This window comes from Triticum dicoccoides, chromosome 4A (genome assembly GCF_002162155.2).
Source record: "Triticum dicoccoides isolate Atlit2015 ecotype Zavitan chromosome 4A, WEW_v2.0, whole genome shotgun sequence".
Classification (NCBI taxonomy): domain Eukaryota; kingdom Viridiplantae; phylum Streptophyta; class Magnoliopsida; order Poales; family Poaceae; genus Triticum; species Triticum dicoccoides.
This window is the reverse complement of record NC_041386.1, coordinates 141,318,687-141,331,580: the sequence shown is the minus strand read 5'-3', so window position 1 is coordinate 141,331,580 and position 12,894 is coordinate 141,318,687. Positions and strand designations below refer to the sequence as shown.

At 44.7% G+C, this 12,894-nt stretch overlaps 1 long non-coding RNA gene across 1 annotated transcript; it reads left to right on the top strand.

The window, feature by feature from the left end:
* Positions 1 to 10,941: 10,941 nt before the first annotated feature.
* LOC119288785 lies at positions 10,942 to 11,557 on the top strand. The gene is made up of 2 exons (XR_005141281.1): positions 10,942 to 11,155; positions 11,257 to 11,557. It is a non-coding gene; the product is annotated as an uncharacterized LOC119288785 (long non-coding RNA).
* Positions 11,558 to 12,894: the final 1,337 nt, after the last annotated feature.

The window sequence follows — 12,894 nt, the reverse complement described above, 5'->3', positions numbered from 1 at the left end:
AGATTAAGGGAGCTGACAGTTTTCAGGTACTTTCCTTTACACAAACAGGCTTGCCTTGGTCATTCAAACAAAAAAATTACCTCAAAAAGTTTCAGGCCAGCAAAAGATGTAGGGTCTTCTGAAGTTAGTAATTATATAAAATTTTATATATTTGGTAACAAAAGGACTGGCATGCTTAGGTGTTTTGTATATTTTTCAGAGCATGCTAATAATCCGACACGTCGTTCTCTTGAAACAGGTTGATGTCGAGATAGATTTTGAACTGACATCAATCAACATCGCCGTTCCTTTCGATCCTTCTTGACTTTTGGACGTGGAGAAGCACTACCGGGAAGCGGGTGCATCAGTTCATGGCGGCATACGGCAATTAGGACTTATTGTCCTAACCTCTGACATGGAGGAGCACACTGTTGTTCACTTCTGGGTTACAAGTCAGAGCAGAACTACATGATACTCATGTGCTCTGATCTAAGAAGGTTAATGCTTATGGTTTTTTCCTTAATGCTTTATTTATATCTAAAAATGTCTGAAGAGTAAAGAGAATTATTTTCTTTTCTTTGCACAGTTCTTCATTGAGACCAGGACTATACACGCCAGCCAATGAAGGCTTCTTTGAATTTGATCTTGAAAAGGAAAAGAAGATATCTCTGAGAACTCTGGTGAGTTTGGGAAGCTATTTCATTTCTCGTGTTGTTCACTTCACGCACTTTGTGTCGGAATTGGACATGAATGATGCGCCATGAAGATTGATCCGTCAGCGGTGGAGAGCTTCGACAGTGGCAGGGTCTGCATCATGACCAGAGCTTATACTGTAGCGGTTGTCGACAGCGGGGCCCACATGTATGCCTTCAACAACGGCAGTACCACGGTCAGAGCACATAAACAAGGGAAAAATAACTGCTCATTTCCTTGACCTCTAGGATTCATATATTATAGTTTACTATCAGCGTTAGTAGGGAATTGTCAACGTTACCTCCCTGCCAAGTATTGCATATTTAGTATGTGCAAGTCTGGTAAGGGGCCTCGAGTTATGCTTACTTATGATGTTAAGTCTCTTTTTCTCCCGTTGTAACACACGGGCCTTTTTGCTAGTCTTTCCCTAATAATAAAGCACGGATTGACTCCGTGGGTTCACTGTCACAATACGCTTTCTTCTCATGTCATAATACGCTTCTATGATTTGTATAGATAAAATCGTAATATAAACGAGGTGGTACTAATAGCATGCTGGAAGCAACTTCTGGTCTCCTCTTCTGGTCTCATCTGGCTGGACGCAACTATCTAAAAACAACGTATATCATTGGTTTATTTAGCTTCAAGTCTGATCATGTCGTACCATTAGCAGCACCTAGCTAGCTAATTGATGGAGTCATAGTGATCCATCATGACTGACTGCAGCAACAGGGAACGAACGCGCCCAGTCTACAAATTGGAACGTTCCCTTATATTATTGGTGAAACCCTCCATAAGATGTCTTTGGAAATTTTTTCCCTAATCTCTCCATAATAATAAAGCACGGGTTGACTCCGTGGATTCACCGTTACAATACGCTTTTTCTCATGTCATAATACGTTTTTACGATTTATATAGACAAAATTGTAATATAAACAAGGTGGTACTAATTCCAAAAATTACCCACGGGCGAGCGCGTGGGCTTCTAGATTGAGCGCTTGGTCAGCGCCGAGGTCGTCTGGCATGATGCAGGGACCGACGGTGGTTGGCATCGAAGCGGGCGGTGCTGGAGATGGTGCTCGAACTCTCTTGAAGCTTCCATCCCTCTTTAATTTCTTCGAGGAGTCCAAGTAAAGGTGATCCTGTATGTCCTCCCCGACGTGGAATCAAACCCGGGATCAAATTCATTTCTCAAATAGAGAGATCGGATTGAGAAAGAGGGTAAAATCGAGGTCAACCCGAGAGAGGCCACGAAGGAGCGCTGGCGGAGAGCCAAGATCATCGCCTTAGGCGGGCGAGCAGTCGGGAGCCAGGGCACGGGGATCCGCATCGAAGATGCCACGACCTGACGATGCGGCGGCGCCGAGCAAGGACTCGGCAGCAAATTCCTCCTCGGCGGCTCGATCTTCTACCAGTTGCGCCCCAACTAGGCCCACGGCATCCGACACCAAGTTCAAGATTAAGGCCTGCTTTGGTTTGGAGGAATTTCATAGGAGTTCTAGAGGATATGATTCTTATAGGATTTTTTCCTTTACAGCCCTTTGGTTCATAGGAATGGATTCCTATTCCTACACGGGATTAGTTCCTATCCTTCACATTTCATAGGAAAATAAAAATGAGTCTAGACTCAATGGAAAAATTCCTTTGGTGTCAACCAAATGACATCTCATTTCCTATTCTTACTCATAGGATTTGAGATACATGTTATCTCATTTCCTAAAAAATTCCTATTCCTACGATAATCCTATCCTATGAACCAAAAGAGGCCTAAGATCTCATCCTTTCCTCTGCTTTCCCTGCTTCTATTCTTCTCTTTTCTCAGCCTTTCTCTGTAATCTCCCTCCATGGATCTTCCCTCTCACCTACCAAGAGCAGCCAACAACTCAACTCAATTTCAGATTGACAAAAACGATGGACTCAGAGCAGGTAGGGCAGAGGAGAGCCGCCGAGAGGAGACTCCATGCGCCGGCTAAGAGTGATCCCGATAGCCACCAAGTTCGCGCCGCTCGCCTTACGAATTTTTTTCCTGAGCTTCAGCGCACAGGCGCGCGAAGGCGTGGCTGACGAGGCGACAAGCCTTGCGGTCAGGCTCCTGATGGAGGATGGAAGGAGAAGACGGCAAGGTAGGGGTGCTCGCCGGGGACTGGGAGGAGCAGTGCTGTCGGCCCAGCGGAGGTGGCATCTGGCGGGCGACAGCCAGTGCACGACGCGGCCGGCCAGAGGAGGCGTCAAGCAGCTGGGTGCATGCGCGATGGTGGGAGCCAGCGGTTGCGACAGCAACAACCAGGTTACGTAGCAGCAGGGCAGCCAACGAGTGCAGTGGCCGTGATTTAGGCGGGCCGGCGGATTAGGTGTCGTGGTGATGTTGCCTGCGTGTTATGCATGGGCTGGAACGGCCAGCCGGCACGCTCTATGTGCGTGATGCTGTCGACGGCTTCTAGCCAGCCAATCTTTCGTTTGTTTTGGTCATGAGCATGACCGTGATGATGCCAGTGCTTTTCTCCTACATTGGTTTCTGTTTCTGATGCATTTTTATTTTTGCAGCTTTGATGATTGGTTTTCATACACTTACATAACTTGTAGTTGGTGCCTTCATAATTCAAAGGGAAGCTAATGTAGTGTTTGGTTCATGCACATGTCAGAAGGCTTCACTATGGCTACAGATTTTCTTTTGAAAGACTGAATTTAGTGTTCAAGGCAAACGCAATACTATATATGGCTACGATACGTATCTCTCGAAATAGGCTTTTACCCTACTTTATAAATAAAGTAACCAGCTATTATATGTATACGTACGAAATATCAAGTAAACAAACTTCACTTATGCATGTCACTAATTTTTCAGATACTAATTACTGCATTTCCCCTCTGATGTTATTACACCCAATTTTTTTGTAGTATGTAAATTTGTCAAAACTTACCGCTTAAGCACTTCTACCCATGGAGAATTGAGGATAAACAACATGTATGTGAACTCAAATTTATGTGTAAGCTTCAAGTCCGCGAAGACAAGGGGGCAAACATCTACACTTAAGATCTTTTATCGCTACCACATCTGCACAACCAGATTCAATCTTGTGTTCTACACATTGGGTTCATTTTGTAAAAGGGTCCGAGGATTTTTTTTCTTCCATTGCAACGCACGGGCATTTGTGTTAGTAATAATAATAATAATCTATCCCTAATAATAAAGCACGGGTTGACTCCGTGGGTTCATCGTCACAATACGCTTCTTCTTGTGAATTTACGCTTTCAGTTTAAATTTAAAGCATATACTCGAGGTGGTACTAAAAAAAACCGCTACCAAATTACATAACCACAATAAATAAGTAAAAAAACGCTTTGTACTGCTAATTCGGGACGAGCTGCGGCAGTACGCCGTCGCTTCCCTAAGCTACCCCTCGAGCTCCCTCCTGCGCCCGACCGCCTCGGCCAGACCTCCTCCACCTCGCCTCGCCGCCGGCGACCAGACCCTCACCGGACCAGCAGATGAGCAGCGCATCTCTCTCTTCCTTCCTTCTTCTCTCTTCCTCACATCTCTCTCTCTCTCTTCAGGACGCCAGGAGCTCCACAGCCGCCGCCACGAGTTGTCCGTGCTCGGATCCGGCGAGATCCGGCTGCGGGAAACCCATCCCCACCACTCCCACGCTAGATCTGCACCGCCCTTGCCCTCCCCGTCGGAGTTTGCCTCCAGCGCCGCCGCAAGCCACCTCCTGCCTATGCCCTTGTTCGAGGAGAACGTCGACCAAGCCTGCCGCTCGTGTGGTGGGCCGCTTGACCCTCCAAGGCCCAGCACAGCGCTCGCGCCCAAGCCCAGCCTCCCTGGCCCAGCCGCGTAGCCACCTCATGCATGGCTCTTAATTAAAGCTGATTGGATTCTCTAATAAAACGTGATTGTGGGCACGGCCTGGGATGGTGCTGCATTGGTAGCTGGTTTGAATATTTTCAAAAAAAAATTGGTAGCTGGTTTGAAAAAGTGTATGTGTACGCCCAATATTTGCTAGGAAAAATGCATCTGTACATCCATAAAAGTAGGAACAAATGTATGTGCGTGACTAGACAACGTCGCCACCAAAAAATTGAAGGAGATAATAAACCTGAAAAATATGAAAATCCAAGTACATGCCGAATTTTATTAAAAGTAAAAAAAGACAAAAATCCAGCGAAAAATAAATTGGTTTTTTTGCATGTAGTTGTCTTCCTTTTAATCTTTCACATACAAACACGAATTTTGATGAAAATTCACACAAATATACTACATTTTTTTTACTTTTTGGATAAAAACATGTTTCTAAAAACGACTACGATGTGCCCATGCTCCAAAGTGACTATTCGGATTAATCAAAAAGCCTACATGAAGTATGGTTAAAAATGGGAAGTGAAGTAAAATGTGGAATCACCACGTGGCATACATGATAGTATTATTATTTTGTTATTTATTATTTTTCGAGGGCTTACTTGATAGTATTATGAATGTATGTTGAGGAAAGAATGCATTAAGAGAAAAATAACATCCATGGTTGCATTATTTTTTAAGTCAATCTATTGGAATAATCATAAAAAATAATGCCAAAGAAATATTTTTTTCTATTGCAACACATGAAAATATTTTGATATACCTACAGTTTCAATTATCATCTGTACCTGGTGCTAGCAGGAGGATGGTGTGTGGGTTGACGATGGTGGCGATAGCAACACTCGAGCGGGTGTTAGGCCATCATCTCGTGAGGATGTGTAGAAGGTTGGTTTGGTGCCTAGGGTGACCTTACATCTTCATAGACGACCGTGTCGGGCAGTCGCCGCTAGTCATTGAAGGCCGTGGTGACCTTACATCTTCATCATTCCATTTAGCTATATTTTCACCTGGTTTATAGCAAGGGTGTTTGCTCCGTAAAGCACGAGTTTGTGATTTTTCTCCCGTTGCAAAGCACATACATTTTTTTCTAATAAAGCACGGTGCGTTTCTCCGTTTTTTGATCCGTTCACTCATATTATATTATTTTTTTATCCAAGGTGGTACTAATAAAGTATTTTTTCCTAAAAATCTTTTGTTATGTTTATCCCTGGAGGAGGAGGGGGCAGAGGCGCGAGCCTGCTGGCCGGATCCGAAGCGAGCCAGAGCGGATGACGGCAAAGGAGGAGGGGTCGGAGGAGGTTGCTGGCCGGATCTGGAGCACAGGACAGCGACTAGGCGGGCCAGATCAGACGAGGCAGAGGAGGAACTCGAGGATGAAGCGGGCAGGTGACGGATGCTTCTGGGCAGTCCGAATCATCGGGGTTCTCGAAGAGAGGGAGGCAGTCGAGGCCAGTGCTGGAGATACTGCCGACGCGGGCATGCTGGGTCGCAACGGCAGGTGTCGGTGCGCAGGTTCCGACGACTGGACGCGGGCGTGACGGTGGCAGTTCTAAACTCTATGGTTGCGGAGCCATTGTTGTTGTTCTGAGTTTTCCTGTTCAACACAGAAGAGAGAGGGTGAGGAGAGAGATGAGACCGATGCTAGAATTGGGAGGGAGAAGCGGGGAAGAACCGGCTCACCGGCGGGGTCCTGATGCTGTTGCTGTAGATCGCCAGCGGGGCTGGCTGGCTCGACCCACTCGGGTTCGAGCTGCCGGAGAGGAGCGACTGGGAGGCTGCCTGCTTCTTCATGGACGAGGGCGCGAGGAAGCGCTCTCGGGAGCAGTGGGATCTGGGAGAGAAGAGGGCTGCGCTGTGTAGCTGTTTGCAGGTCTCTCGATGGGGAATTGATCTAATCCAGCAGACTGGGGGTCCCACGCACCGCTACCTCATCTCTCCTGGTCCAGTCATTTTCTTTCCACTGATCCCCTTCCACACACGACCTCTCTCCTCTCCATAGCACTAGCACCCGTACCCACACCAAGTGACACACAAGATTGTTTTTAACAGAGTAAGGGATCCCAAGGACCGAGAAGCTGCATTAGAGTTAGAGATACTAAGAGAAGTACAGCCAGACCCTATTTCGTCCCTAAACGTTCGAAACGCATGCCCGGTCCGGTCAGTGTCCGGTCAAAAAGATGACCCAATGGAACCCTTCATTTTCTCTTAAATCGTCTAGACTAACCGTCGTACCTTAAACCGGGACCAAATTGCAGCCAAGTGATAACTTCGCAGTTAGAATTCAGAACTTGATTGTCTTCAAGGAGACAGTTCATTTGTGTACATACAAACCATTCATGATATAATTCTCATGTATGATGTTATCAAGAACAAAATGATTCATTTTTTTATATCACGTGTCCACCAACTTATTCATGGTTTTGCTATAACCAACAATTTGCTTCCATTTTCTTTTGCAATTTGATCGAAATACCAATGCTTATATATGTGTTGCCCATAGTGATGAATAGAGCAAAAGCTGTCTTCAATGAGACAAATTCTTTTGTTTATATGCAAATTATTCATGGTATAATTCTCATGTATAATGTCCGGAAGAACTAAATCATGTATTCTTTTATCATGTGTCCACCAACTTATTCATGGTTTTGCTATAACCAACAATTTGTTTCCAATTCCTTTTGCAATTAGAAAGAACTCCCAATGCTCAACCTCGATGAATTTTGACTACAATAATATGTTTCTGCATGAGATTAACTACTCGGAAGTATCCCTCTATTGTGTGTATCTTGTGTATACCGATAGTTTCCCTCTATTGTGTGTATGCTGAATTTTATAATCGATCCTATTTTGTGTCGCAATTTGGGGACTTAATGAAGATATCCTCCTATTGCCTACTATCAACACTAGAAGTAAAAACAAGTAGAAATGTGAGGGGTGGTGCAAGGAGTATCCCTTGCAGGGCTGCCCCCATGTCAAGTTCGATGAGGTTAGAATTTTAAAGTTTTAAACATTCCATTGCTCCGGCGTGGCTTTGTGACATGTGTGTCGTGTCATGGCCGAGCTGATCGCCTTGGATTGAGCAATGTTCACACCCATTGCGATTACATGGACATCATGCCACCGTCAACAATGAGGACAAGAATAAGTAATACTTTTATTCCGTTGCAGCGCACGGGCCCTTTTGCTAGTCTATCCCTAATAATAAAGCACGGATTGACTCAGTGGGTTCATCGTCCTAATACGCTTTCTTCGTATGAATTTACGCTTCCAGTTTAATTTAAATCATATACGCGAGGTGGTACTAATTTGGGAACCACGTCGCTGCCGCCTGGTGTCGTTTCGCTCGGGAACGAGCGAGGCACTCGCTCGCCAGCCGCCCCATGCTTCGTGCGCATGGGCCTGCCCCAGGCGCCCTGGCCTAGCTCCGTCCGCGTGAACGCCCAGATCCACAGCCTTTTGGCCCAATGTGAGCACTGCCCGCTAATCCTCACCCGGTGCACGTTTTGCTATTTCTCGCATGCTCCCTGTGTAGCCTAGTTCTGCAGGATTCGGCCCGACTATGTTTTTTCTCTGTCCGCTACAATTTCTGCCGGTGTTTGTTAAGCTTGTGAAAAGGGAGAAGGTTCTGGTTAATAGATAGTCCCACATCGTCTTCTTGTACTCAATCTCACCAGTTTAAATATGTTTATGAGTTGACGGCAAAAAGCAGCGTTGAAAGAGTTGGTCAAAGAAGGAATCAATGGGCATCCTGAAAAGGTGAGGAAAGATAGGAGGGAAGAGAGAAAACCGGGTCACAAGGGGTGAGGTGCACACCGGCAGGGTCGTGCTACTGCTAGTGCAGATCACCGGCTGGGGAGGGACCGGAGTTGAGAAACGGCGCGCGGATGACCAAGGGCGCCGAGGCTCGTCCGCGTCACGATACCACACGCAATCGTCCGATTCATGTGCCGCGTGGTTCCAAGCTTGCTGCACGTCTGGTTGATGGGAATTAGCAGGCCCATACTACGCTAGCCTTCTTTTCCTACAAAAGCTCAGGTTTTATGCACCGGTACTAAATGTTTTAATCACCAAATAAAATACCGAATTAAAATGAGATTGGTTGCAAACTGTAGTACATATATGCTGAATGTCAAAACGTTTAGTACAAACTATACGTTGCTTGCTCTTCACAAGATAAAATCGACATAAAACTGATTATTATTTCGCCATAATTAAAATCTAGACTCCCAAGTCCCAAGAAATTACCATGCCCGTGGCGGGTAACGGCGAGCCGACTGCGACAGGGGTTATAGCAGTGGTCGTCGGTGTCGGCGAGCTAGGTGCAGCGACGACGAGGCGCATGAGGATAAATGCAAAACAACAAGTGTGTAAAGTGGATAGCGATTAACAGTTACAGGGAGACGGATCAGAATGCGGACCCTGTTTTTCTGTTTTTTTTCTTCCTACATCCGGATGGCGCCTAGCACTGGCCAAAGAGATATCATTGTGGTGTCAACTATAATTAAAATGGGTTTACAAGCTGTGCATAATGTTGGGGATCGTAGCAGAAATTTAAAATTTTCTACACATCACCAAAATCAATCTATGGAATCATCTAGCAACGAGAGAGAGCGAGTGCATCTTCGTACCCTTGAAGATCGCTAAGCGGAAGCGTTTAAGAGAACGGGGTTGATGGAGTCGTACTCGTCGTGATCCAAATCACCAATGATCCTAGCGCCGAACGGACGGCACCTCCGCGTTCAACACACGTACGGAGCGGAGACGTCTTCTCCTTCTTGATCCAGCAAGGGGGGAGAAGAAGTTGATGAAGATTCAGCAGCACGACGGCGTGGTGATAGAAGTAGCGGGATCCCGGCATGGACATATGCTGATTGCGATGGAAGCCGAGGCAAACACACACCAAAAAACTGTATAAAACTCACAGACGCTTAAAAAATTGCCTCATGCGGATGACAAAATTAACTACACATTTGAGGCTTTTTTTTGTTACCAAAAAATAATATTATGTGCAAACAATCAAAACATCTTTCCAAAAATATAATCAGGTGCAAACAATCAAAACATGTATGCTCATATTTCTAAATAAAATAAAATAAACTACACATTTAAGTTTTTGTTTTATATTTCCTACAAACATAGTCATATTTCAGGTACAATGACCAAGGAAGATCATATAAAAAAAATAAAATTTCATTTTAGAAAATTAAATAAACTAACAATGAGATTTTGAATATTCATAAGAAAAAAAATGAATATAGGGTCTCACCTAAAAGAAATATTAGCCTGTTAGATTTCATCAATTTAATTTAAAATTGATATAGTAGGATAATGTTTTAAATTTTGAAATTTTGTTATTAATGTCATGAAATGAGATTTGGCATAGTAAAAATCTCTTATTCTATGCAGGAAGGGTACAATTCAAGCTAGAAAATCCACACTAGCAGTAGATACTCTATAGCTATCAATCCATGTACAAAACAATGCATGCCTTTGTAACTTTTTTTGGCACTATTAAACTTGAACAGGGAAATTAAGCTTGATTAATATTTCATATTCACGGTTTATGCTATTAGTGCTTCTCCGTTGTGTTCAAATGGTGGGCGTATATCTGTGTGGGGACTTGAACCATCTTTTTAAGATTGAGGCATTTTTTCCCGTTGCAACGCACGGGCCCTTGTGCTAGTAATAATAAAGCACGGATTGAGTCTCCGGGTCGTCATGGCTTTTTTCAATGAAGTCCTGTTTTTCTGTTAATTATACCCACAATCCTAATTTTCAAGTCTATGCGAACTGGTACAGGGACAGAAAAGAAAAACAACCACCCGAACGACCCACGACCTTGCCGCCCATCACCACCTCCAAGGCGCTGCCACCATCGGTCTCCGTCCATCCATCACGCGCCGCCCCCGCCGTCCCCCACCCATCCGCCGCGCGCCGCCCCCGCCCTTTCGCTCCGCGCCGCCCCTGCCCGCCGCCGCGCCCACCCTTACCCGATGTGCCCCAAGCCCCTGCGGCTTTCCACCGCCAGCGTTGCACCTTCCCTAACTCCTGTCTCTCCTTCTCCTCTGCCGCCGCCGCTCCTCTCCATCGGCCGACCAACTCCTACGAGTCATCGCCTCTCGATCCTCCTCCTCTGTGTGTGTGTGTGTGTGCTCGATCCGGATCCACCCCTTTCCTGGGTGCAGCTTAGATGCACTGAAAAAATAGCACGCTATAGCGTCGCTAATAGCACCCTATAGCATATTGAGAATTGCCTCGCTAAATATATCGGTGTACAACATCTCGTCAATAGCACGCTATAGCGCGATATAGCATGCTAATAGCATATTTTTAGGTGGCCGCTATTTTGCTGTAGCGCGCTATTTTTTTCATTGCTTAGATGAGAGCTCCACTTTCCTGGGTGCAGCATAGAGGAGAGGATGGGCACGGCAAACAGAACTTGAACGCCGGATGGATGGATACTGGCGCTGCCGGGCGCAGACATCATTCTCCTCCTGGCCGAGCTCCTCCACAACACCCCGTCTGCAACCCATGTTTGATGTGCCGCAGGCTGGATGGGGACGCGTGGACCTCCTGCTCCTCCCGACCAAGCTTGATTGTGTGTGCGACCTGCTGACGGCGCTCGGGGTGATGGTGGCTTAACGACGCATCCTCTCCTGTTGTCCCCATGCTCTCTGCCCTTATTTTGTCAACTTATCTCTCTGATTCTTCTTTGGCTACATGCGTAGGTGTTTGAGCTTTGAGGTAGGATAGCAGGAGCGGTGACTAGCATCAAGGAGGAGCAGCAAGAAGCAGCGACAACTAGCTAGCTGCTAGCATGCGCCCCTCTCTCTCTCATGTACATGGATTTGTAATGGGAAAGTACTTTCTCGGTTCTTTCTTTAGTGTGAACCATCTTTTGCTATTCATGAGCATCCACCCACAACCTGTTTGATGTTATGCGTACAACAGACTGAGACACATTTTAATTTTCTGGTCAAACTCTTACCTCTATTTAGAAAATGAAAATGAAGAAGCATGTGTATCTGATGTCGGATCTGCACCTTAAACAAGTGTACCTGATGTTCCAAGCTTACAATGTGATCTACACTGAAGCCAAACCGAGCCAGGTGAAATAGAAGTTGATAGATTATTCCGGCGACATGGCTTCAATATATATCATTCGGAAATATGCTTGCGCGGCTCTGCCTATATGTTTACAACTTGCAAATGGCCTGATTTTATCAGTTGTTGCTTGATTAAAGATCAACCAGTTTATGTCTGACATTTGTGTTTCTACATTTATGCAGTACCATTCCAGAGCTCAAGGCATCGGGTACGCTTTACACATAGAGTCACGCTCAGTTTAGTTTCCATGTAGTGTTAAATTCAGATGAGCTATATTCATTATAAATAGTAAGCTAAAGTAGATTAAAAAAAGATGATAGATTTGCTCAATCCATGTTCAGTTGCTAAACTGACCAAGAGCTGCACTTCAAAGAGCCAACTGTTCAATATAAATCAGCCATAACTTTGTTAGTTTTTCATAACTGTTCAATATCTGATTTTTGTGATCTGGAAAACATTACTGGTTATTTCATAGTAAGATTGTATAGTTGTTATCCCTCTGTTTTGCTTATCTATTCACTTGCTTATTGTAAATAAATAATTAAATAGTCGGGAGTTGTAATTTCAAGGAAAGAAACAGGAAGCTCTTTGAGGTCTCTGCTATCACACCTGTGCGGGCAGTTCATGGGTACATTTGTTGGTGTTCTGTTCGGATCAGTGGAGATTGATCTTTCAGTCACATGCCAATCCATGTTAGCCTGTTTAGTCACATTGTGCTCTTCCAACTTTTATCAAGCTATTCCAAGCATCATATTTGAAATAGCTTATGTTTTATAGGTATTGACCTACAAGTTTGTTGCTGAATATGACTATCAATTTGTTAACAGTCTAGCAAAAATAATTATTACTCATGCGAAATACGTCAACTACCCAAAAAGTGTGTATGAGGAAGAAATTATTAACAGCTTGATAAACATCATGATCAATCCGTCTGAAACATAATGTATTTTCTAGACTGTTAATAATTATTACAAGTATTAATAGTTTATTTTTGCTGAATATACGTGAGAGAGAGTCATTGCGAAATGACGCCGAACATAAAGAGAGACAGAGATGTAGAGTGGAGGAAGGAGTAATTCGAAGGTTAAAAAGGTCGACGATGACGCCTAATGTACATGAGTCCTAAAGATATATGATACACACAATTGGCATAGAACCATAGAATGTGCATCCTAAAGATAGAGCATGCATGCCCCGTAGCAATGCACGGGCTCATTTACTATATATGATAGTTCAACATTCAGGCGGACAACACGACC